This window comes from Mandrillus leucophaeus, unplaced genomic scaffold, assembly GCF_000951045.1.
Source record: "Mandrillus leucophaeus isolate KB7577 unplaced genomic scaffold, Mleu.le_1.0 Scaffold694, whole genome shotgun sequence".
Taxonomy (NCBI): Eukaryota; Metazoa; Chordata; class Mammalia; order Primates; family Cercopithecidae; genus Mandrillus; species Mandrillus leucophaeus.
Genome location: NW_012107519.1, coordinates 591,813 through 617,106, shown reverse-complemented (window position 1 = coordinate 617,106; position 25,294 = coordinate 591,813). Strand labels below are relative to the sequence as shown.

The 25,294-nt window shown below is 38.1% G+C and overlaps 1 protein-coding gene, 1 long non-coding RNA gene and 1 pseudogene across 2 annotated transcripts in view; 2 read left to right on the top strand and 1 right to left on the bottom strand.

Annotated features, from left to right (window-relative positions):
* JMJD1C (jumonji domain containing 1C) overlaps positions 1 to 25,294 on the bottom strand; it is a 310,806-nt gene that overhangs the window by 259,557 nt on the left and 25,955 nt on the right. The gene's annotated exons all lie outside the window — the stretch shown is intronic.
* Positions 12,358 to 13,012, top strand: LOC105555643 (annotated as a pseudogene).
* Positions 15,644 to 16,179, top strand: LOC105555644. The gene is made up of 2 exons (XR_001004273.1): positions 15,644 to 15,690; positions 15,836 to 16,179. It is a non-coding gene; the product is annotated as an uncharacterized LOC105555644 (long non-coding RNA).

Genomic DNA, 25,294 nt, shown 5'->3' with positions numbered 1-25,294 from the left:
ACCAGTAATTTTACGTATGATTTTATTATATATTATTTTATATTTTATTATCATACTCTGACTATTTTGGTTTTCATAATACCCCACACTACACTAACTGTTCCAAATTACTTCTTTCTAGGCCCAAGAGAACTTCAGAGCTCTAATGGAGAAAAGTAGATAAGAAAGAGCCATGTCTTCCAACAGGAAACAATCCTAAGCATTTTCAGGTCTTAAGCACTAACTTTCAGTCAACATTAAAACTACTTTTCACGTTGAAACCATGGATAAAGACAAGAGAATCTTGTTACCAATCAGTCTATGTCCCATTTAAGGAAGAAGTTTTGGACTTCTGGTTCTCAGAGCAATGGTTGTTTCCATCCACCAAATTTGTTGTGATTTGTTATGGCAGCCCTAGGAATCTAATACAGTAAGTTTCACAGATATTATACTGAGTGTAAAAGCCACTGAATGATTCCAGTTATATTAAGTTCAACAACAGGCAAATCTCATCTTTGATGATAGAACTGGTATCAGTGGAACAGAGGGGTGGTACAGACTGGGTAGAGGTATGGGGTTAACTACAGTGAGTGAGAAACATTCTTTGTTTTGATCTAAGTGGTAAGTTACGTGAGTAGATACAAATGTGTTACTGATTTTTTTTTTTTTTTTTTGAGATGAAGTCTCACTTTTCTCGCCCAGGATGGAGTGCAGCGGTGTGATCTTGGCTCACTGCAACCTCCACCTCCCGGGTTCACGCGATTCTACTGCCTCAGCCTTCTGAGTAGATGGGATTACAGGTGCCTGCCACCACGTCCAGCTAATTTCTGTACTTTTAGTAGAGATGGGGTTTCACCATGTTGGCCAGGCCGGTCTCGAACTCCTGACCTCAGGTGATCCGCCTGCCTGGGCCTTCCAGAGTGCTCAGATTACAGGCGTGAGCCACCACACCTGGCCTGATTTTTTTTTTTTTTTTTTTTTTGAGGCGGAGTCTCACTCTATTGTCCAGGCTGAAGTGCAGTGGTGCAATCTCGGCTCACTGCAACCTCCAACTCCTGGGTTCAAGTGATTCTCCTGCCTCAGCCTCCTAAGTAGCTGGGACTACAGGTGCGTGCCACCACGCCCAGCTAATTTTTTGTATTTTTAGTTGACACAAGGTTTCACCGTGTTAGCCACTATGGCCTCGATCTCCTGACCTCGTGATCCACCTGCCTTGGCCTCCCAAAGTGTTGGGATTACAGGCATAAGCCACTGCGCCCGGCCCGATTTTTATTTTTTAAATAGAAGATCTTGGCCTTGTTGCCCAGACCGCTCCTGAACTCCTGAGAATTCCTGAGCTCCAGCTATTTGCCTACCTCAGCCTCCCAAAGTGCTGGGATTATAGGCTTGAACCACCATGCCCAGCCAAAAATGTGTTTTTCAAAAACACTAAGAGCTATGTATAATTGACCCTGGAACAATTCAAGGGTTGGGACTGAGGACATCCTGCCCAGTCGAAAAGTTGAGTATAATTTTTGACTCCCCATAAAATTAACTGGTAATAGCCTACTGTTGACTGGAAGTCTAAACAATGACATAAATTGTCAATTAACAAATATTTTGTATGTCTATTATATACTGTATTCTTACAATAAAGTAAGCTAGAGAAAAGGAAAAGTTATTATGAGCAAGAGAAAATACATTTACAGTATAATGTACTTATCGATCCCTAAATTTCTGTCTCATGGTATTGAAGTTTGCAAGATTGCACTAAACACCATTAAAAATTATGCAAGGTCTGTGAGAGATCATTTCTTACTGCAATATACTATTTAGTGGAGAGGTGAACTACTCACATGGTGATGTTAGCATCACACTGAGTTTTAAGCAGACACTTGCAACATTTGGGTTCACCAGAGTAAAAACAAGAAGTAGCTAAAAAATTACCACAGCATATACTAAAGTTAATTTTATGCAGTTATGAGTTAACACTGCATCTTTAAGTTTGTTTTTATTTCTCTCTACTGTAAATAGTGCCATGTCACATCTCTGTATGGGTAAAGTTCTGATATTTTAACTTTTTAAATAGATTTGTGTATATTTTATGGTAGCAAATGATAAAACTAAGATGTACATATATTTTATACATTTATGACATACCTAACATTTTCTTAATTTTTAAAAAGTATTTCTAGGTTACACAGTTCATCTATCATTTTCAAATTGTTGCAAATCTCTAAAATATACTGCAATATATGTATTTAAAAGTATCTGCATATAAATTGACTCTCAAAGTACAAACCCACCATTGTTCAAGTGTCAACTGCACAGAAGAATAGTATATACGAGGGATGATACTGATTTAATTAAAAGAAATAAGAAAACGGCCAAAACACAAAAAGAGAGCATATCAAAACAATACCACAAAGTAGTTGCTAAATAAACTCCTACTGAAAGACTAAGTAGTTCAGCGTTATCTTAAGACAAGCTATTTTAATCAGGCAGACAAAGATATACAACACAATTTATTAAGTTTAGAATGGTCTCATCTACCAAAGCATATGTATATGTGTGTATCTCTTAAAGAGATAACAGGAAAAGAGGTTAAAGACAAGCAATCTTCACTGTTTTGATGAGACAGAACTGTTTGGACTTTACCTGGTCTGCTGTTGAATATCAAAAGAGGTTATTATTCTCTTTATGTTTTGCTACCTTAAATATATGGTATTCATGATAAATTTACCTCTGTTACATAATATTCTTAAAATTTATGACATATTATAGTTTAATATGTGTAGATTTTAATATAGGTTTTCCAAGCGGAATTACAAAATAAAGAGACAATCTCATATTGTAGGAAAATTGTAGGCAAATACTGGGAAGGAGGAAGTCTTAGATTTATTCAGTAAAATAGTTTGCTAAACTTCTTTCTGGTGGGGGAAAGACTCTTGATAGCTCTCTTATGCTGCAGGTAACTTTTCTTCTGTTTAGCTAGGAGACAAAAAACGGCTATCAAGTGACAAATAAGATAATGAAAAAGTGTTTTTTTTTTTTTTCTCTTGGTAAGAAATACTAAGAAATCTAAATAAAGCAAATATTTTAACTTCAGCAAGTATTTAAACTTTTTTCCCTGGATTTCTCTGTCAATTCAGACTAAAAACCAAATGAGAGAGTCAAAAATGTTTGTGGTAAAAATTAGAGAATTTCAAAATTGCTAATACTGAAAAATACGAGATGAACCAAAGAAGATAAAAGGTTACTTGATTCTATTTAAATGTGAAAAAGAACCACAGTGAAAAGTAACTGATAAATACTGAAAGAATGAAAAATACCTACTTTTACAAAGACATCTGGATTTCTTAAAAGTATGCTATCAATACTGTATTTTTTTTCTTTTTTTTTTTGACATGGAGTCTTGCACTATCGCCCAGGCTGGAGTGCAGCGGCACAATCTCGGCTCACTGCGAGCTCTGCCTCCTGGGTTCATGCCATTCTCCTGCCTCAGCCTCCTGAGTGGCAGGGACTACAGGTGCCCGCCAACACGCCAACAACAGCTAATTTTTTTGTATTTTTAGTAGAGACGGGTTTTACCGTGTTAACCAGGATGATCTCGATGTCCTGACCTCGTGATCCGCCTGCCTCAGCCTCCCAAAGTGCTGGGATTACAGGTGTGAGTCACCGCGCCCAGCCAATACTGTGTATTTTCTAAAGGTATTAAAAACTAAGAAAACTGAATCTACTAAACATTCTTAGTATAGTAACAGTTTCTCTTCAACTTTAAAATGTATATTTGAGTCTGTGTGTTATATATTCTGATTTTAAAATCTCAATTTAGAGATCCCAAGTCTAACCAGGATCACCGTAAGGCTAGAGTTTGTTCCCCATAATTTTCTCAACTCTCACAATGTGAGCACTGTGCTCAAAAGGTAACTGTGATTCCAGTTATTTAGACATACAAGAAAAATCGAGGTGCAAGAAAATCAGCCTAACAAAATATGTATTAAAAATTTATTCTGGTCCAAGCACAGTGGATCATGTCTGCAATAACAACACTTTGGGAGGCTGAGGAGGGTGAATCACTTGAGGTCAGGAGTTTGAGACCAGCCTGGCCAACATGGTGAAACCTAATTTTTCTTTGCTAAAAATAACAACAACAACAAAAAAACTTGCCGGGTGTGGTGGCGGGACGCCTGTAGTCCCAGCTACTCGGGTGGCTGAGACAGGAGAATCACTTGAGCCCAGAAGGAAGTGAGCCAAGATCAGGCCACTGCACTCCAGCCTGGGTGATAGAGCGAGAAAAAAAAAATTATTCCAACACTAGAGGAAAAAAAAAAGTTGTCTTGGATGAATTGACAAACAATAGGTTGGTATTCCCAACAAGGCCTTAAAAGTGAATTGAATTTAAGTGAATTTTTGCTTTATGTGCTGTGCCAACTTTGCAACTTAATCCTCTTCAGGATACAACTGCACTGACTTTGGAAGTGACTAAATGTAACAGTATGACTTTGTGTAAAAATATGGTTACTTAGAAAACCCCACTTAAGAATAAAATTTTTCCTTATATAAAATGACTATTATTAATATATAATATCACAGGTATTATATATCAGATATACCTCATTAGGATTAAACCTATACATTTTAGTGTCATTATTCAATTTTTTAAAGTTGCCAGTTTACTAAATTATATAACCCTTCTCCATCTAATAAAACCTTATCAGAAAGTACCAATATGAAAGATTGACTATTATGCGATAATATTAAACAATTATCAATTATGCTTCCTTTAAAACTTTTATATATCAAAATATGAAACTAGTTCTCACTTGTAATATAACTTGTATTACAAACCATTAGTTCAGTTCATGTGGATTCAGCAAAACTTTATTATAGGTGTTTGATTTTTAAATTTTAATTCAGCATATTCTTAGAACTCCCACGACCTTTAAAAAATATTTTTATTTTTGTAAAGTGATAGGTACACACAGCCAAAACTTTCAATCATAATCCTCTGGAAGAACTAATTCAGTATATAAACCTAAGACATACAAAATGGTTACAAAACTGTAAAATGAAACTATGTAAGATCATATTCCTTAAATTTTCCTTAAAATCTTCTCATAACCTAACACAATGAAAAGCAACTGCAATGCCCTACAGAAAACAAGCACCTGCAGAAAAAGATACAGTCTGGCAACTGCTGATACTATCAATTCATCACTTCATTCTTAAACATTAAGGCAACTCCTTCCCCTTCCTGTACGCTCAATCCATGAAGTTGAAGAAAACAGAGCTTACAGTGTTTTTGCTGAACTCCCACAACTACACAGCTGAACCCATTTCATTCTCTAAAGAAATACTGTCCTTCAGAGAAGAGGCTTTGAAGTGGATTCATGCAGTATCCTGCTTTTAGCGAGAAGTTCCAGGTAGGGAAACTGCTCTGTGATGCATTTAACCCCTATCAAAAAGCCTCTATTAAAAAATAAAAAAAGCCAACCAAAGATGATACCTGCGATCAAACAAGAACACTAAGATAAGAGAAATTTTACAACGTTTAAATTGTACAGGAAAACATGATCATGGAAAAAATAACACACAAACTCTAATAACAATTAACTACATAGCCAAAAACATTTTAAGTCTCAAAGTAAAACATAATTCACGTAACAATCAGCATTTATCTTAGTTTATTTTTTTTTCAATAATAAACATTTAAAAGTCAGCTGAATTGCAATCCATAATTGTAGGAAAAATCTATCTCATTTTATCCATGTTTTTCAATGTATCCTTAAAATTTTAGAAAGCATGTGATATTATTTTAAAAAAGCATTTAAACATTTCTTTGGCATGTTATTAAAGCATGAAAGGCCTGTCAAATAACAAGGGGAAAACTGTCTTGTTGGCTGATCATGCTGTGCTGGCAATTTCTCAAACATCTGCTAAAGGTCAGATTTCCACTGCATGAAACCAATCAATGGAACTATACAATTCTCCTACCACTTTAAGAAGCTAAACAAATAACACTATTTTACATAAGTAATGAAATATAACTTAGCTTTGTAATAAATTGTAGCAAAGCCTACCCCCTCATCACAGAATTCACACATTTTAAAAATGCTTACAAAATTCTATTTGCTAAATTTTAACCGGTTTACTGTATTCACCAAATACGTATACAAAACTCTAATTTTCCGTTGGCAAAAACTAAACAACTGATTTTTCAATTTCACACTGCAAAAAGTGCTGCATGTTCAAACAAAATTTTAAGGATGATTTTAACAGTAAATATTTATGATTTTTTACTAGTCTGAAAACATCTAACAGTGGGTCACTAAGAAGACAGAATCACTTTGCAACTAATTCACATTACTAGTTGAGTTGACACAAGAAACTACATTGTTAAAACTAAACTTGTCACAGGATCATACTGATTTCTCTGTGATCAAAGTGACTGATGTCACCTACTTTGAATAAATTTTTTACCCAAACCATCCTAAAAATATTTCACAGTCTACAACTCAGGAAACTTGCCCAATTATTTAAACAAGTAATTGAATGCAACAGGTTATCAAACAATTGAAGTTAAATATATGTTAAGAAGCACGCCCAATGCACATACATAGATGACGTACTACTATACTGAGTTTTTAAGAGCAGAAATTAAATTAAAGCTCAATTTAAAATGCTTTTTCCTTCAAAGTACCACCCTATGTAGCTAAATACTCAAATTGCTACCAAACTTTTATTAAGTATATTATGGCTATAGTGATGACAAAGATTTAAAATATGCCCCTTTTTATAAGCCTGTCCAACTACAAATGAACAATTTTAAATTCTGGATTAAAATACTTTGCCAAATGGCCCTCATAAAATTAGTGAGCAAAATCTGAATAATCAAGTGACTACACAAAGACTTGTTAAAAAAACTTGTTAACATTTTCATAACATAGTAATCTTGTGCCTCATTTAAAAATATGTTGAAGCTGACTAGGAAACAGATGGATAAAACTGTCTCTGTGATTATGCTATATTCTACAGAAGTTCCATCATACTGTATATGTTAAATATTTCCTTCCAAACAATGAAAACATAGAGAATTTACTTCTAATGAAACTTGTATTAAGAAAGTTAGGTCCTAAACAATCCACTCCCTTAAGGAATACTGCAAGGCAACTGGAATAAGCCAGTTATTGTCAACAATTAGACCAGTATCATTTTCCTGTGTAACACAGACAAGTTTTTATTTTTCAGTGAACTCATTTCAGGTCATAATTTTGCTCTAATAAACCTAATGACTTTATAGAGGCTTAAAATTTAATTCTAAAGAAAGATCAACATTGAGACTACATTAAATATTTTCAAAAAATATTCTCATCACAGAAAGATAAATAACCTTTAGCTTTTAAGGGGCCTAAATCGAAATCATATTCTATTGTATTTTGTTACAGCAGTAGCTCAATAATTTAGATATGCATCAGAATCTAACTGAGGGCTTTTAAAGCAGACTGCTTAGCCATACCACTACAGTTTCTGATTCAGAAGATCTGAGGCAGGATCAGATAATTTGCATTTCAAACAAATTCCCAAGTAATGCCAATGATACTTGGTCTGGGGACCACACTTTAAAAATTACCATACTCAAGGATACTTATAAGATACATCCTGACAAAATATCTAATCTATCACGCACACAGTTTTGAAATTAATCTTTCTTTAACCACATTTAAGAGGCACTAAGTGGTTATTCAGAAATTATCCCATGATTTTCCACTGCCAATAACAGCCAAATTTATTATGTCTGGTACTGAAGGTACAACAAATAAAACAATTAGATTTAATCTCAATTTTCCTATATGGCTCAAAAGAAAGTACACCTTCACAATTTTTTCTTAAAAGTCATGCCAAAACCAGTCAATATTTTCTATGCACTTATGCATCAGACATTATTATGTGCTGAGTTACAAACAATAAAAGGCTTACAGTAGAAAAATAGTAAAAATAAATTTAAAAGCCCACCCTTCTGAAAGGACAGACATATAAACAAATAATTAAAATATCATGTGGGGGTTTCTGCTTCCTGTGTATTTGAGAACCACCATTCCCACGACCATTAAAAATCTAGATAAGGGGCCTGGCATGGTGGTTCACACCTGTAATCCCAGCATTTTGGGAGGCCAAGGCGGTGGATCACCAGGTCAGGAGTTCAAGACCAGCCTGGCCGATATAGTGAAACTCTGTCTGTACTAAAAATACAAAAATTAGCCAGGCATGGTGGCACACGCCTATAGTCCCAGCTACTCAGAAGGCTGAGGCAAGGAGAATCACTTGAACCCAGGAGGCGGAGGTTGCAGTGAGCCGAGATCATGCCACTGCACTCTAACATGGACGACAGAGTGAGACTCCATTTCCAAAAAAAAAAAAATCTAGATAAGGGCCAGGCGCAGTGACCCCGTCTGTAACCCCAGTACTTTGGGAGGCCGAGGGGGGTGAATCACCTGAGGTCAGGAGTTCAAGACCAGCCTGACCAATGTGGTGAAACCCCATCTCTACTAAAAAATACAAAAATTAGCAGGGCATGGTGGCGGACACCTGTAATCCCAGCTACTCGGGAGTCTGAGGCAGGAGAATTGCTTGAACCCGGGAGGCGGAGGTTGCAGTAAGTCAAGATCACATCATTGCACTCCAACCCGGGAGACAGAGCAAGACTCTTGTCTCGAGAAAAAAAAAAAAAAAATTCTAGGTAAGATATACTTTAAGTTTGGGGGTTTTAAGCCATGTACTAATCAGACAGACAAGAATTACTGAGCCAAGACCTGAAAAGGTGTGAAACTAAGGGAGAGAAATAAGCAAAGCACTGTCAGCTACTTTTGCCCTGGGGTTGAAAGGCCAAGCAATACACTTGGTAGCTTCCACAAAACAGATCTAACAAAGTCCAAATTCAGGGTCCAACAAAGGTAAAGACCCTGATTGAGTTAGAATTCAGAAAGGCTATATCCTGGGAGCAAAGGTGACCCAGAATTAAGTCAGTTATTTTATGGTCTGCGGTCCAGCTTTGAGTAACCAAGGTGGCTTCAAAAATCTCAAATCACACTAAGAAAAGGATAATCGGACAATCCCTATCACCAGGCACCTGGATGAAAGAAATACAAATCCTCTATGAAAACAAAAACAAAAAGGCCAGGCACAGTGGCTCACGCCTGTAATCCCAGCACTCTGAGAGGCCAAGGCAGGCAGATCACAAGGTCAGAAGTTCAAGACCAGCCTGGCCAATATGAGGAAACCCCATCCCTATTAAAAATACAAAAATTAGCCAGGCATGGTGGCGCACGCCTGCAGTCCCAGCTACTCAAGAGGCTGAGGCAGGAGAATCACTTGAACCCAGGAGGCGGAGGTTGCAGTAAGCCAAGATCATCCCACTGCACTTCAGCCTGGGTGACAGAGGAGATGCTGTCTCACGCACACACACACAAAAATCACCCCAGACATTATTTCTACAACTAATTTTTCAAACGAAGGGACCAGCACACAATCAAAGATAAACAAGTATATGAGAAAATAAGGTGACATGAAGAAAAACCAGCAGAATCAATAACAAAATTTTAAAGTATTTCTGTAAAACTAAATGCCAACATAGTACCACATACGAAAATTTGTGAACACAGTGTAAGAATAAAGGGGAAAATCTAAAGGCTCAAATGGGCCTTTAAGGCCCATTTCAAGACTAAAAAAGGGCTGGGTATGGGGGCTCACACCTTGTAATCCCAGCAGTTTGGGAGGTGGAGGCAGGTGTAGCATAGATCGCTTGAACTTTGTAGTTCAAGACCAGCCTGGACAACATGGCAAAACCCTGTCTCAACATAAAATACAAAAATTAGCCAGGCATGGTGGCACCCACCTTTAGTCCCAGTTACGTGTGTGTGTGTAGGGGCGGGGGGCAGGGGGCAGGGGCTGAGGCAGGAGGATCACTTGAGCCCAGGAATCCGAGGAGGCAATGAGCCATCTTCGCACCTGCCTCGGTAACAAAACGAGACCCAGTCTCAAAAATAATAAATGAATAAATAAAATAAATAAATAAAGGAGGCTAGGAAAGAATGAGTTAGGAATCCACTTGACAAAATTAGAAAGAGAACTGCAAAACAAACTCTATGAAAGTAAAAGGAAAGAAAATAAAGAACAGAGTAGAAATCAACAAAGTACAAAACAAACATTGTATAATGGAGACCGAAAACCCAAAATTTGCATTTTTGAAAATATTAATGAAACTGATAGCTTACTGGTGAGACTTAGAAAACCCAAGCAAGACAAAAAAGTGAAAAAGACACTGCAGCAGATCTTACAGACATTGCTTATAAGATACAAACTTAGGCTGGGCACGATGGCTCACGCTTGTAATCCCAGCACTTTGGGAGGCCAACGCAGGCGTATCACCTGAAGTCAGGAGTTCGAGACCAGCCTGACTCACATGGTGAAACCCCGTCTCTACTAAAAATACAAAATTAGCCGGGTGTGGTGGCTCACGCCTGTAATCCCAGCTACGCAGGAGGCTGAGGCAGGAGAATCGCTTAAATCCGGGAGGCGGAGGTTGCAGTTAGCTGAGACTGCACCATTGCACTCCAGCCTGGGCAAGAAGAGTGAAACTCCGTCTAAAAAAAAGAAAGAAAAAGAAAAAAAAAAGATGCAAACTTAGCTGGCAAAACTATATAGAGCAAAGCAAGAAAATTATTGCCATAAAGTTGGCAATTATCTCTAAGTAGAAGAAAAGATTTGTGATGGCTGAGAAGTTGAAACTGTGGAGCTTCTGGAGTGTTGGCAACGTTCTAGTTCTTGATCTAGGGGATAGTTACACAGGTGTTCTTCATAATGACTGAGTTGCACATCTGTACTTTGTGCACTTTTTCTGTTATTATTATGAACTGCTGTGCTCCTTTCCCCCAATTCATATATTGAAGTCCTAACCCCTGATGTGACTGACTATATTTGGAGATAGGACCTTTAAGGAGATAATTAAGAATAAATGAGGTCATATGGGTGAGACCCTGAAGTGAAATCTGATTAAGACTGGCATCCCTATAAGAGGAAGAAATATCAGAGCTTCACTTCCTCTTTGCTTCTTTTACCCTGTCACACATAGAGAAGGCCATGTGAGGACATGGCAAGAAAGCAGCCTTCTGCAACCCAGGAAGAGAGCCAACACTAGAAACCAACCCTGATGGCACCGTGATCTTGAATTTGTGGCCTCCAGAACTGTGAGAAAATTAATTTCTGTTTTTAAGCTACCTGTCTATGATATTCTGCTATGGCAACCCTAGCAAACTAATACAATCCCATATCACTTTTTAAAAGATCACAAATACAAGGTGATAAAATTTAAAGATAAAAATACAATGAAACATTTTTTGAGATCATAGAGGAGACAGAGACCATTTATTATAAAAACAATGTGTATTTAAAAAGAAGGGGCTGGGCGTAGTGGCTCACACCGTAATCCCAGCACTTTGGGAGGCCGAGGTAGGTGGATCACCTGAGGTTGATAGTTCGAGACCAGCCTGGCCAACATGGTGAAAACCCCGGTTCTACTAAAAATACAAAAATTAACCATGTGTGGTGGTGTACACCTGTAATCCCAGCTACATGGGAGGCTGAGGCAGGAGAATGGCTTGAACCTAGGAGGCGGGGTTGCAGTGAGCCAAGATCACGCCATCGCACTCCAGCCTGGGAGACTCCGTATCAAAACAAACAAACAGACAAACAAAAGACAATGAAGTCATCCCCAATGCATATCTTAGCCACAGGTTATTTACTATCCTTACGAAAATCTCATTTCACAAGAAAGAAAATGAAAAAGCTGTATAAAGTTTCTTGTTGTTTTTTTTCCTTTTCACCACTAGTTTTACAAGTCTTACTCTCGGTATCTATATCTAGTACAAGATAATATTTTCTCCAAAAGAGAAAAAGACAGAAAATTAGTAAGGTACTTGGCTTCACCTCCATTACTGATTTAGCATAGTTAAAAATATACTTTATCATCAAGTATAAAACTACCAATCAGATGTTTTAATATTCCCTTTGCTTCTATTATTTCCTTTAAAAGTACACAGATTCAAAAATAACTTTAAGACATCCTCGTTAAAAATAAGTATCATGGTTTATAATGTGGTTTCTGTATGTAAGTAATGCCGGCCACACTTATAACAGCATTTGCTATACACAAGTCTTTAAGATATATTAAGACAGTGGACAACTCATTGCGGTGGCGGCAGCAGATGCTTGGGCACGGTGCAGTGGTGACTCGAGCTACGAGCCTGGTGGCAGTTGTTCACCAAGCTCCGGCCCCCGCGTGTCTCCCAGGCTCCACACCCCTGATGCTACACAGGTGCTGAGACCACTCCGGCCGGGACAATGGTCAAGTATTTCCTGGGCCAGAGCGTGCTCCAGAGTTCCTGGGACCAAGTGTTCGCCAACTTCTGGCAGCAGTACCCGAACCCCTATAGCAAACATGTGTTGACAGAAGACACAGTACACCAGGCAGCGACCGCTGACCAGAAACTGCTGTCCCGGCGACTCCTGACCAAGACCAACAGGATGCCCCACTGGGCCAAGCAACTGTTTCCTGTCAATGTTGTTCACTTGGTGTACATCCTGAAGGACTCTATGTGGACCCACAGAATCAGACCATGACCACCTTCACCTGGAACAACAACCATGCCCAGCTGATGGTGGTGGAGAAATGATGTATGCACTGTGTAAACTCTGACAACAGTGGCTGAACTAAAATCTGCAGGGAAGCCTGGGTCTCCTCTAGCTTATTTGGTGTTAACAGAGATGTCCAGGAATTTGGTCTTGCCCGGTTCAAAAGCAACGTGATCAAGACTATGAAGGGTTTTGAATATATCTTGGCAAAGATGCAATGCGAGGCCCCTTCTAAAACACTTGTTGAGACAGCCAAGGAAACCAAGGAGCACGCAAAGGAGATGGCACTGGTAGCTACAGAGAAGGCAAGGACCTCACCAGCAAGGCAGCCACCTAGAAGCAGCAGCAGCAGCAGTTTGTATAGCCAGCCCACCACCACCACAGCATCCCAGACAGTTTGGTTTAGCCCCCTCTGCCCTCCTCTCCACTGTACTTTATCATTAAAAATCAACTTTCAGCCCTAAAAGTACATTCATTCATTTATTTATTTATTTACTAAGACAGCTGATCAATTACTTTACCAAACAACATAGATTTAATGAAGGAATTCATATGAGAGGACAGGACTAAAAAAACAAGTCACCTTAAAAACAGGAAAACATTTTTCTTTTCACAGTAAAGGAATTATACCAATTACTTTTTAAAAATGAAATTCTCCTTTGTAAATGTATATACTTAGTTTATGTACTAAGAATATTCTTTGTAACCCTGATTTCAATTATACAGTGCCAGTAAAGAACATTTTTCTCTAAGTTAACTTGCATTAATATTGACAGAAGATCAATTAACTAAATTTTACAAATTATTTCACAAAGATTACAAAAGACTCACTCATTACAAAACATTCACTACCTGAAATGTCAGAACAGTGTTCAACAGGTCAAAGACATCAACTGAACCTTTCTATAGTTCTGATCCTTAAAATTCCTTTCTTGATGTAGTAGGAACTAAATTTGCACAGAAGCAGAACTTTGGAATACATGAGAAACTTTTCAGTGACTGTAAGCAGAAACACGTACTGGAATAAAACCATTCTTCAATTCAAGTTACCATTGATCATGATTACCTCACCAGCTAAGAGTATGGAAACAAAACATACAAGAAAATTAAGACCAATGAAAAAAAGGGAGGAAACAATAAGGGCAAGAAACTAAAACTCAAAAATGCTAATTGTTGAATACCATGTATCTTATATTTCCCTTATCTTTGACTTTTATCTAAGTACTTCTGAAATATCTATACTATTATAATACTTTTATTTAAGTCTCAGAATCTAACAAGAAAAAAATACTTAGTCAAGGTAAGCCAGGTTATGCAGCTACACAAAGAACCATAAAATCTCTGTGGCTTAAAATAAAATTTCCTTCTTCAGGCTGTCCATTGCTTATTGACAGGTCTTTTTTTTGTGGGGGGTGGGGGATGGAGTTTCACTCTTGTTACCCAGGCTGGAGTGTAATGGCACAATCTCGGCTCACCGCAACCTCTGCCTCCCGGGTTCAAGCGATTCTCCTGCCTCAACCTCCCAAGTAGCTGGGATTACAGGCACGCACCACCACGCCTGGCTAATTTTGTATTTTTAGTAGAGACAGCGTTTCTTCACGTTGGTCAGACTGGTCTCGAACTTCTGACCTCAGGTGATTCGCCCACATCAGCCTCCCAAAGGGCTGGGATTACAGGTGTGAGTTACCGAGCCCAGTCTGACAGGTCTTTTTTAACTCAGGGGGAATATCACCTCAAAATGTTGCCTCAGGATCCAAGGACGGAAGAAAAAAAAAGAAGACAGCTCTGAAGATCTCATACTGGAACTTAAATACTACAGCAATATTAGGATGCACAATTTTCTTTCATACATCTGTTTTTCTCACAACTCACTTATTGGCCAGAGTTAGTCACAGCCCCTAACATGAAGGATGAGAACAAAAACTATTTGGTAAACAGCATTAATGACCAACACAGAGGCATAAAAAGAGTTGATACAATGTTACATAGGCTTTCAGATTGAAGGCAAAATTTAAAGTAGCCTGCAAGGAAAATGTTATGAGCAAAGGTCTTTCTTATTCTAAAACATTTGCCAGTTGAGAAAGCAGCACCTTGGCATCTCAAACAAGTATGAATACTCAGCACAAAGTAAAAATCCCAAAGCAAAAAAAAGACTCTTTCATCACTATGCCTATTATAGCACTATATTACTACAATTAAGAATGTTTATGATTTTAGTATCTCTAACTGAATGCTCCAACAGCATTTAAATTCACCCACTCAACTTCGTCTCAAGAGACCATCCATATATATTCAACAAACCTATTCGGAGTTCCTACTGTGAGCTACTTGCTATCCTAGTCATTATAACCAGGGAAGTAAGCTCTTATCTAAGGACTAAAAACTCTATCCCATTTCTAAATATCCAGATTCAATATTAAGAATAAAAAATCATGCTTATTTATGCACAACTATTTCTAAAGTCACTTTTTAAAAAAAGTTGGTATGGTTCCAAGACAACTCAATGGGGGAAAGAAGAGTCTCTTAAATAGTACTGGGACAACTGGGTTTCCACATACAAAAAAATAAAGTTGGGAAACTACTTCACACCATATACAAAACTAACTCAAAACAAATCAGAGACCAGTATGTAAGACCCAAAACTACCAAACTCCTAGAAGAAAACACAGAAGAATATCTTTGTGACATTGAGTTGGGCAATGGTTTCTTAGATGTGACACCAAAAGCACAAGCAACAAAAGAAAATATACACTGGGCTTCATCAAAATCAAGAGAGTGAAAAGACAAGCTACAGAATAGAAGAAAGTATTGCAAATCATTATCTGATAAGGAAGTTGTCTTAACAACATGCTACAACATGAATAAATCTTGAGAGCATTATATTAAGTGAAAGAAAGCTAGACGCAAAAGGGCATAGATTATATGATTTCATTTATAAGGAATGTTCACAACAGACATTTCCACAGAGACAGAGAGTAGATAAGTGGCTGCCAAGGGGCTGGAAGTGGCAGGAGGAGGAAAAGAAGTGACTGCTAATGGATAGTGGGTTTCCTTTGGGGTTATTCTAAAATTAGATAGTGGTCATGGTTGCACAACTCTGTGGTATATTATAAATCAATGAATTTTATAAGGTTGAATGTTATGCTATGTAAATTGTATCTCAAACTATGTAATTTATTTATTTTAGAGACAAGAGCTCACTTACTGGAGAGCAGTGGCATGATCACAGGTTACTGCATCCTGGAATTCCGGGGCTCATGAGATCCTCCCACCTCAGCGTCCCAAGTAGCTGGGACTACAAGGTGTGCAACACCATACCGGCTAATTTTTGTTTTGTTTTGTTTTGTTTCGTTTGGTGAAGACGAACTCCTGGGTTCATGCGATCCTCCCACCTTGCTTCCCAAAGTGTTAGGAGTATAGATGTGATCCACTGACCCTGGCAAAACTATTTTTTTAAAAAAGTGACAATGGCTCAACACCTATATTAGATAACAATAAAACCAGTGCAGATGGTGATGAAAAGCCAACAAATTCAGGAATTATAGACTTTATAACCAAGTATATCTACTGGCTTGTGAAAGGAGGAAATCACAGAGTATGAACAATAAAATATTATAACATATATTGACTTACAAACATTAATCACTTTTCCTGCCTTCAAAACATCTGAAGGGGACAACAATCATCTCATTCAAAAAGACCAACTTAATTAATGAGGAAGTTAAGAAAATAAAAGCTAAGGGAAAAAAAATAAGATTAATGTACCAAAATATATATGAATGACATATGGTAGTTTATGCTTTCAGAAGGGACACAGGGAAAATGAGGAGGCCAACCTATGGGTATAACAGAAGGCTCCTAAAGTATGGTGGTTTCTGAGGTAGGGACTTCAAGTTGCAAATACAGTATCCATCTACTCCTGCTTTCTTACCAAAAGAACACTGATTTTGCTAGGGGCAATAATGGACTATCCTAAAATTTTTAAGGTTCTGGAAGACAGAAACGATAATATGACATAATTCTGGTAAATAAGATGTAATATTTGAGATGACTTCGGGTGAGTTTTAGAAAGCTCCTTGACTAGGGGGGCAAACTAAAGTGATGTTGTAACTCAGGGTCCCCAGGTTTTTGGGTATTCACTGTGAAAAAGTACCCACACTTGTGGCCAGGCGCAGTGGTGCACGCCTATAATCCCAGCACTTTGGGAGGCCGAGGCAGGTGGATCACAAGGTCCAGAGATGGAGATCATCCTGGCCAACAAGGTGAAACCCCATCTCTACTAAAAGTACAAAAATTAGCTGGACATGGTGGTGCATGCCTGTAGTCCCAGTTAATCGGGAGACTGAGGCAGGAGAATCGCTTGAACTCAGGAGGCAGGGGTTGCAGTGAGCCAAGATGGCACCACTGCACTCCAGCCTGGAAACAGAGGGAGACTCCCTCTGAAAAGAAAAAGAAAAAGAAACTGTTGTAACTTTTTGTAACTGTTGCACCTTGAGTTCTTGTAGTTTCAAGAAGTTCAGGAAAGAAGCTTGGCCCAGTGGTTGGGTACAGAGTTTGCCTAAATTGGAGATTAACTTTTGGCAAACTCTCCTCACTACCATACTAAAATCCCCACCCAGGAAGTAGCTTATGTGCCATTTTCTACACATCTGATGTATGTAAAAGCATGATAAATGTGCCTGCACTGCCTTTATTCCACCTCTAATACAATGACTCAGCTAACTAGCCCGGGTGTTCACCTTTGGGGAAGCATTGTCTTTGGGACTATCCCTAGTGTACTCCTTACTTGGTGCAAGTAATAAAATCTCCCTGTTAAACCCTACTTGGTTGTGGTCACTGGACTTGTCACCCACCAAGTGACTGAACCTACCCATTGTGTGCCTAACAACATGAGCCTTCTTGCCCTTTTCTGCTTCCTCCTCCTTCCTGCCTGGAGCTGAACTAAGGAAGACAACCACAGTATGAGCTATATTGTAACTGACCATGAGGAAAAGACCAAGAGAACAACAGCCCAGTTTTCAACAGCCCTGGCATCCTTAAATGATCACATCAACTCTGGAATGTCTACTTCTGGACTTAGAAGGAAAACCTTATCTATTTTGTTTAACCACTGTTAACTGGCATTGAGGAAAAAATACCACGAGACAAAAACTTGAAAAGATCAGATAAAAGTTCACAATAAAAACACAGAGACCTAGAACAGCCGTAAGAAGCGTACATTGTTAATGTTTATTTTACAGAACTTTTAGATTATACCTAAAAACAGAAATTCACAGACAGAATACCTAAGATGACGACCACAATGCTATGAATATTCCTTAAATTAACTTTCATGACAATTCTAAGACTAACTGAATGCTTTCCTTACATAAGAGATCTCAGTAAAAAAAAAGGTGATGCTTTCATTAACTGTCCTGAGCTCTTCTCTTCACTGTCAACCTACCATAGGTTATAAACACAATAAATATAATCTGTTTTCCTATATACATGGATCTCAAACAAGGAATTTATGTATTTTATTATTATTATTATTTTTGAGATGGAGTTTTGCTCTTGTTGCCCAGGCTGGAGTGCAATGTCGCAATCTTGGCTCACCGCGACCTCTGCCGCTCCCACTGTGGTTCAAGCGATTCTCCTGCCTCAGCCTCCCGAGTAGCTGGGATTACAGGCAAGCGCCACCATGCCCAGCTAATTTTGTATTATTAGTAGAAATGGTGTTTCTTCATGTTGGTCAGGCTGGTTTTGAACTCTCAACCTCAGGTGATTCGCCTGCCTTGGCCTCCCAAAGTGCTGGGATTACAGGCTTGTGCCACCACGCCCGGCCTAAGGGATTTATTTATTTATTTAGGTATCAAGAATTTAAAAAACAGCAGCAATGGCTTAACTGTAACATCAGGAATAACTAATAATTCAATTATCATTCACAAACCATGATGATAATATTCGTATCTTCTCAATGACAAATTTCAAACTCAAACTCTACTGGGTAAGAAACAATATACTTTTTTTTTTTGAGACAGGGTCTTGCTTTGATGCTTAGGCTGGAGTGCAAGGGTGCGATCATGGCTCACTGCAGTCTCGACTTTTGGCACTCAAGTGACCCTCCCACCTCAGCCTCCCTAGTAGCTAATACTACACGCATGTACCACCACAGTTAATTATTTTTTGTACAGATGGGGGCCCACTATGTTACCCATGCTAGTCTTGGACTCCTGGCCTCAAGCAATCCTCCCACCTCAGTCTCCCAAGTGCTGGGATTATGGGTATGAGCCACTGTACCTGGCCCATACAATATAAATTGAGTTTCCAAAAAAAAAGGAAAAATTAAGGTAACAATTTAGAGAGGGTATGCTCTGACTAAACTAGGAATCTTTTCAGCTCCAGCTAAATGCTGAAATGCAAACAAAATATTACAGTATAAACTTATCAAAAGAAATCCCAAATCCAGTTTTTATGTTTAAAGTCCCCCAATTTAAATTGTCATATAAACCAACAAAACACTTCCACAAACCAGTATTTTGCAGCTTTGGGGCTAACATCTATTGGGTACCCAATACGTACATTTTATTTAAATTTTAATAACAAAAATCTAAAATTTCATAAGCAGACTTCTGTTTTCAGTGAGATGAATTAGCAGAGTTGGCATTTATGTTTCTGCCTGAAACAACAAAAAACCTGGAAAAAATAGATGAAACAATTTTTAAGATGCAACAAAGGGCAATGGACTAGGTTATGGGAGACATATTATGTAAGCTTTCTGATCACACCAGTTTAACTGACTAAAGAGTTTCCAAACTATCCTGCAAAGAAGGGGGAAATCACATGGGATTCAGGAGCCTTTGTAAGTCAAGGACATAAGGCTAGAAAGAAGTCCAGGGAGGTTAAGACTCTGGAGTTCTCAGGACACAATACCAGAGAGGAATAAGCTACCCAGAGAGAAAGATTTCCAGAGGAGGTTCTCTCTAAGCAATGAGATAAAGATTGACCAACCTGGGCCAGACATGGAGGATCACGCCAGTATCTCTAGCACTTTGGAAGGCCAAGGCGAGAAGGATCATTTGAGCCCAGGTGTTCAAGACCAGCCTGGGCAACAAAGTCAGAGCCCATCTATTTAAAAAAAAAAAATCGACCCAGCCTATGTGCTTAACTTAAGAAGCTACACAAATGTGGATGAAACAACAAAGAATCAGACATTAAAATTCTTTAAGTTCACCTGAATTTGGAATAGTTCCTGTTCCCAACAGTTGGAGTGATTAACTTCATAATTTACAGGGCACTGAAAGACTCAGAAGGATTTGTAACGGACAAAAAATTGCCCTAGACTAAAATCTGCTCTAAAATGCCCTCCTCACAACACTTCCTCATACCAATAGTGTATCTTTAGAATACCAATTAAAATCTCACATGTCTGTGAAATAGCCTACACAGAAATGTTTTGTCTCTATTGAACAATGCACTCAAGTATTTGCATTTGGAATAAATCATTTCCTGACCTGTAATCTTCTCATATAAATTACCTTTTATCATTCAGCTGAGATTGTAACTTGCACTCCTTTACTACAACAGTGCCTTACAGATCAATTTGCTGTTTTCTGTGTGCATGCCAGTCCAGTATGTAACACATTGCTATTTTAGTGAGGTTCACGTTCATTTCACAAACAAAATCTCCTGCTTGAACAATTTCTAGCTTTGGCTTATTTTTTCCAGAAAAGAAATAGTTGTACTTTTAATAGGCTGAATAATTGAAAAGTAGGAGGGAATGACTGAATAAATCAAATAAGTAGAACAGAGACAAAATTAATATTTAATTTGGAAAAATTATAGTAAACACAGATTGTAACAACAAATAGTGCAAGAAATGGAAAATGAAAAACTTGGAAAAGAAATTTCTAATTTCTGAGGATTAATATTTATTTCTAAGTTTTAGAATATTCTACAGGTTCACAGTGTCCTGCATGGTGACTCCTGAATTCAAGCTGAAAATGACTTAAGAGTGTGGCAATGCCGGCGCAGTGGCTCACACCTGTAATCCCAGCACTTTGGGAGGATGAGGCGCGTGGATTGCTTGAGGTCTGGAGCTCGAGACCAGTCTGGCCAACATGGTAAAACACCATCTCTACTAAAAATACAAAAATTAGCTGGCATGGTGGCATGCACCTATAATCCCAGTTACTCAGGAGGCTGAGATATGAGAACTGCTTGAACCCAAGAGGCGGAGGTTGCAGTGAGCCAAGATCACACCACTGCACTCCAGCCTGGCCAACAGAGCAAGACTGTCTCAAACAAACAAACTAAAAAAGAGTGTGGCAAATACTTGAGTACTCTCGCTAAATAAATACCAAATATGGTGGAAAGGTTAGATTCTATATTCAAAGGCAAAACCCTGAGATATTTTTACCTTACAGTTTTATATTCTATCAACAACAGTGCGTTGGAAGGCATTCATGTCTATGAAAGAGAAAAAAGAAGTGACTTCAATATGCAATATGTAATCACAGGCCTTGAGATTATATGAGGAGGCAGGAGGTGTTAAAGAGTATTAAAAATGCCTATTTAAGTAGTAGCCGAATTCAACAAAACTTTCTGTTCTTCTTCACAACTGCAAATTTTGTAAGCTAACCATAAATATTCAGTTGAATACATGAGGAATAACAATTCTTCAAGTACCTTATTTTCACATAACAGTTTCACAGCGCCACAGTGAGGTAAACAATGACTCCAGCTCTTAAATTCCCCAAAATAAAATCACTCTTAATATCTCCTCTGAAGCTACTTACTAGTTCTCTTGTATAGTGGTGTGGCCGTTTCCTCTACCATGATTTCAGACTTCTCTCATCTCTAAAAATCAGTACCTTGAAATACGAACAGCAGACTGTACTAACCTACTACCCTCAACCAGTCATTCACCACACTCATGCATATCCTAACAAGTTATTCATCACGCCATTCAGTATTATTTCTGTCCTAGTTTCTGTCCAGTAATCATTTCTGGTGATTTCAGTATCCACAGTGATGACTGTTTTAATTATTCAATTTCTCATTTTTTTGATTTCCTCTTCTTTAATGATTTTGTCCTCAACCTTATTTCAACCACTGACTTACCATGGCATAGTCTAGGCCAGAGGATCTTTAACTTTACTCAGGCAATGTAAATCTATGGACCATCCTTTCAGACATAAGAAATCCTATCTTAGACCCTTATAATGGCCCCAAACAGCAAACCCTCAAAAATCTCGATTTCAAGCATCTTTCTCTCAGGACACCAACTCCTATTTTTCCATTTCACATTCAAGTTCCCCTGGACCTAAGATTCATTGATCTCAACACCATTTCATTGTTACTCATCTCTCATTTTCTCACTTTTTTGCTCACCAAATGTAAAATCCTAGGTCTATTATTAGAATAATTCATTTGCCCATCTCTGAATGCATCTTAGTTTTCCAGCCAAACCCCAATCATCATTAAATCCAACTCTCCACCTACTTTGTTTCCGTATCTAATCAATCAGCTGAACACAGCTGGAGATGAGTGACTGTAGGGAAATGAATGATGAATTCATCAAAGATTAACAATGTCAGTTAAAAAATTATGATCAATGTCAAGTCAGCCTTTGTTGTACATAATTTCCTTATTTCATTCAATCTCTACTCCCCTAGATGACAATTTCATAACTTCTCTTCTCAAATCCTATCAGCTGCTTTTTCACTAAAAAGCAGAAGCAATCAGATTTCCACAAGCTCTCACCTCTCTCTCACTACCTAGCTACCTACAGCGATTCCCAAATACAGTATATCTTCCTTCTCTTCTGTTACTAGGGAGTACGTTTATGGCACTATCTAGGGCCAACTCTGTTACTACCCAAAGACAGGGTTCTAGTAATTCCTCCTTAATTGCATCATCACCTTAATCCTATCTCTGAATTGTTTTCATCAACATACAAATATGGTATATTGTATTTCATTTTACAAAATCTCATCTTCCTCCTAAAGCTCTGCTCCATTTCTCTTTTTCCCAAATGCCTTGTCTACAATCTGTCTCCAATCTACTACCTCCAATTCTCTATTAAACTCACTTTATCAGGCTTTTGTTCCCACTATCACACTGAAACTGCTGATCAAGGTTACCGACGACTCATTAGCTAAAACTGCATTGTAGATTCTCAGCCTTAATCTTACTTCACACTAAGCAGCATTTGACACAACCGGTAATCCCTCCTCTTCGAAACACTTACTCCACTAAGCTTTCTGAACATCACTTCTGGACTTCATACCTCCCTGTCCCTTTCTCATCTACCTAATCTTTAAAAACTGCTCCAGGGTTTAACACTTAGGTATGTTCTATATTCACTCTCTACATCAACTCAATTCAGTCTGATAGCTTTAAATGCCATTTATATACTGACTACTCCCAGATTCTCCAGCCTAGACCTCTCCCTAGAACTAGCAAACAGGATACTTTAAGTAACTGCCTGTCTAAATAAGCATCTCAAACTAGACATATCTAAAAGACAGATTCCTAATCGCCAGTATTATTACCACTATCACCACCACTCTCCAAAAGGTCTGCTCCTCCAGTTAATTCTCATCTGAAAAAAAAAAAAATGGTAACTCTATGTTTTGCAGGAGCCAAAACCTTAGAACCCATCTTTAACCCTGTCTCTCACATCAGATGCAATTCAACAACCCACTCTTATCAATTCTGTGTTGGAAATAAATATGAATCTGAGCATTTTTCATCACCTCTACCACTGCTATCACCGTGATCTAATGCTATCACAGAATCATTACAATTGCCTCCTAACTGCTCTCCCTACTTCTGCCTCACCACATACCCCAAGAGTCTACTATCAACAAAGAAAGTAGAGGGATCCTTTTAAAACCACCTCGTTCATGCCTTCCCATCTCATCCAGAATGAAAGCTTAATCTTACAATGGTCTATAAGGTCCTTCACAAACTATCCCCTGCCATCCTGTTCCCCTTCTGATCTTTTCCTTCTCCTCTCCCACTTTTCACTCCTCTCTCACCATACCACATTCACTGCTCCTCAAATATGCTAGGCTTATTCCCAATCTCAGGGGCTGTGTACTTGTTCTTCCTTAGGCCTGGAATACTTACTCCAGACATCTACGTGACTAGCTTCCTTGTTTTCCTCAAGTCTTCACTCAAAAGTCACCTTCTTGGAGAGGCATTCTCTGGCTATCTTATCTAAAATGTCACCTCCATCCCCTCAAAATTCATGCTTTCATTTTCCTTCCTGGCACTTATCTCTATCTTACATACCATTCATCATACTCACTTATCTTCTTATCTTTTGTCTCTCCCTCTATAAACTGATTTCCATAAGGGCAGCAATTTGGTCCACTTTGTTCACTACTGTATTCCCAGTGCCTGATATGTACAAGGCATGCAGTAAGTATTTGCTGAATGGATTTTACATCTAGGATTGCCCCCTCATACTTCCATCTTTAAATGCTATCCAACACCTGTCAAAGACTAAATAACACTGATATTTGAAGATGCTTGGGTGAAAACGGTCTTCAAATACCACAGGATAAAGTATTAATGCTCATTAGTACATACTCAAAATTCTATCATTTTATAAAGCTGTATTTTTAGACCTCAGTAGCTTTCTTCTCGTAGAAACAAAAGTAAGTTACTGTGTAATGTTCTGTCCGTGGCTTTCACTGAGAATTATTATCTTTTAAAAGCCATATGAAGAACCTCCATACAAACCACAAAACCATTATAAACATCACTATTAATTACAACATTTGATACTACTTAAAGAAAAATGTGTTCTTTTTTTAACTCAGAGCCAGGAAAAACAATCTCTTAAAAATTTATTTATTTCATTATTTACTAAATATATCCCTGACTCTCACCAACTCCACACAAGTAATAAATTTCAGAATTAAACACTTATCATTTGTTCACAAATTTAAGTTGAGGAGATTTCTACTGAACCACCTCAGTTTACATGGATGTTTTTTAAGGTCTTATTTCTATTTTGTCAATCTTATTCATAGTTACCCTTAACAAAAGTCACCTCAAATTATTTTATTTAGGTAAATAATTGACAAACAGACCATATAATTCTCTAATTCTATCACACATAAAGAACATGTAGGTCATAAAAAAGTCACTTATATGCCATGAAATCACTTCACTGACATATACACTGCAGTCCTTCTAGTCAATAGTTTATTTTTTTTAAGTAATTTGACATAACAAAGTTAACTAGGAAATGATTTCCCTATCAAGGATGATGATACAAGGATGATGATACCTACCAATAACAGAAAAGTGCATATGTAGCAAGGGAATGAGATACAATGATGCCTAAGGTGACAGTGAGATACGAAAGCAACCTTAATCTACAGACAGTACAAAGACACTGAGAAACATAGGCACATTAGAGAAAACTAACCAGAATTACTGATGGATATTCTTTCAATATCTATTGCCCACTTTGGGAGGCCAAGGTGGGCAGATCACCTGAGGTCAAGAGTTTGAGACCAACCTGGCCAACATAGTGAAACCCCATTTCTACTAAAAATACAAAAATTAGCTGAGCATGGTGGTGGGCGCCTGTAATCCCAGCTACTCAGGAGGCTGAAGCAGGAGAATCACTTGAACCTGGGAGATG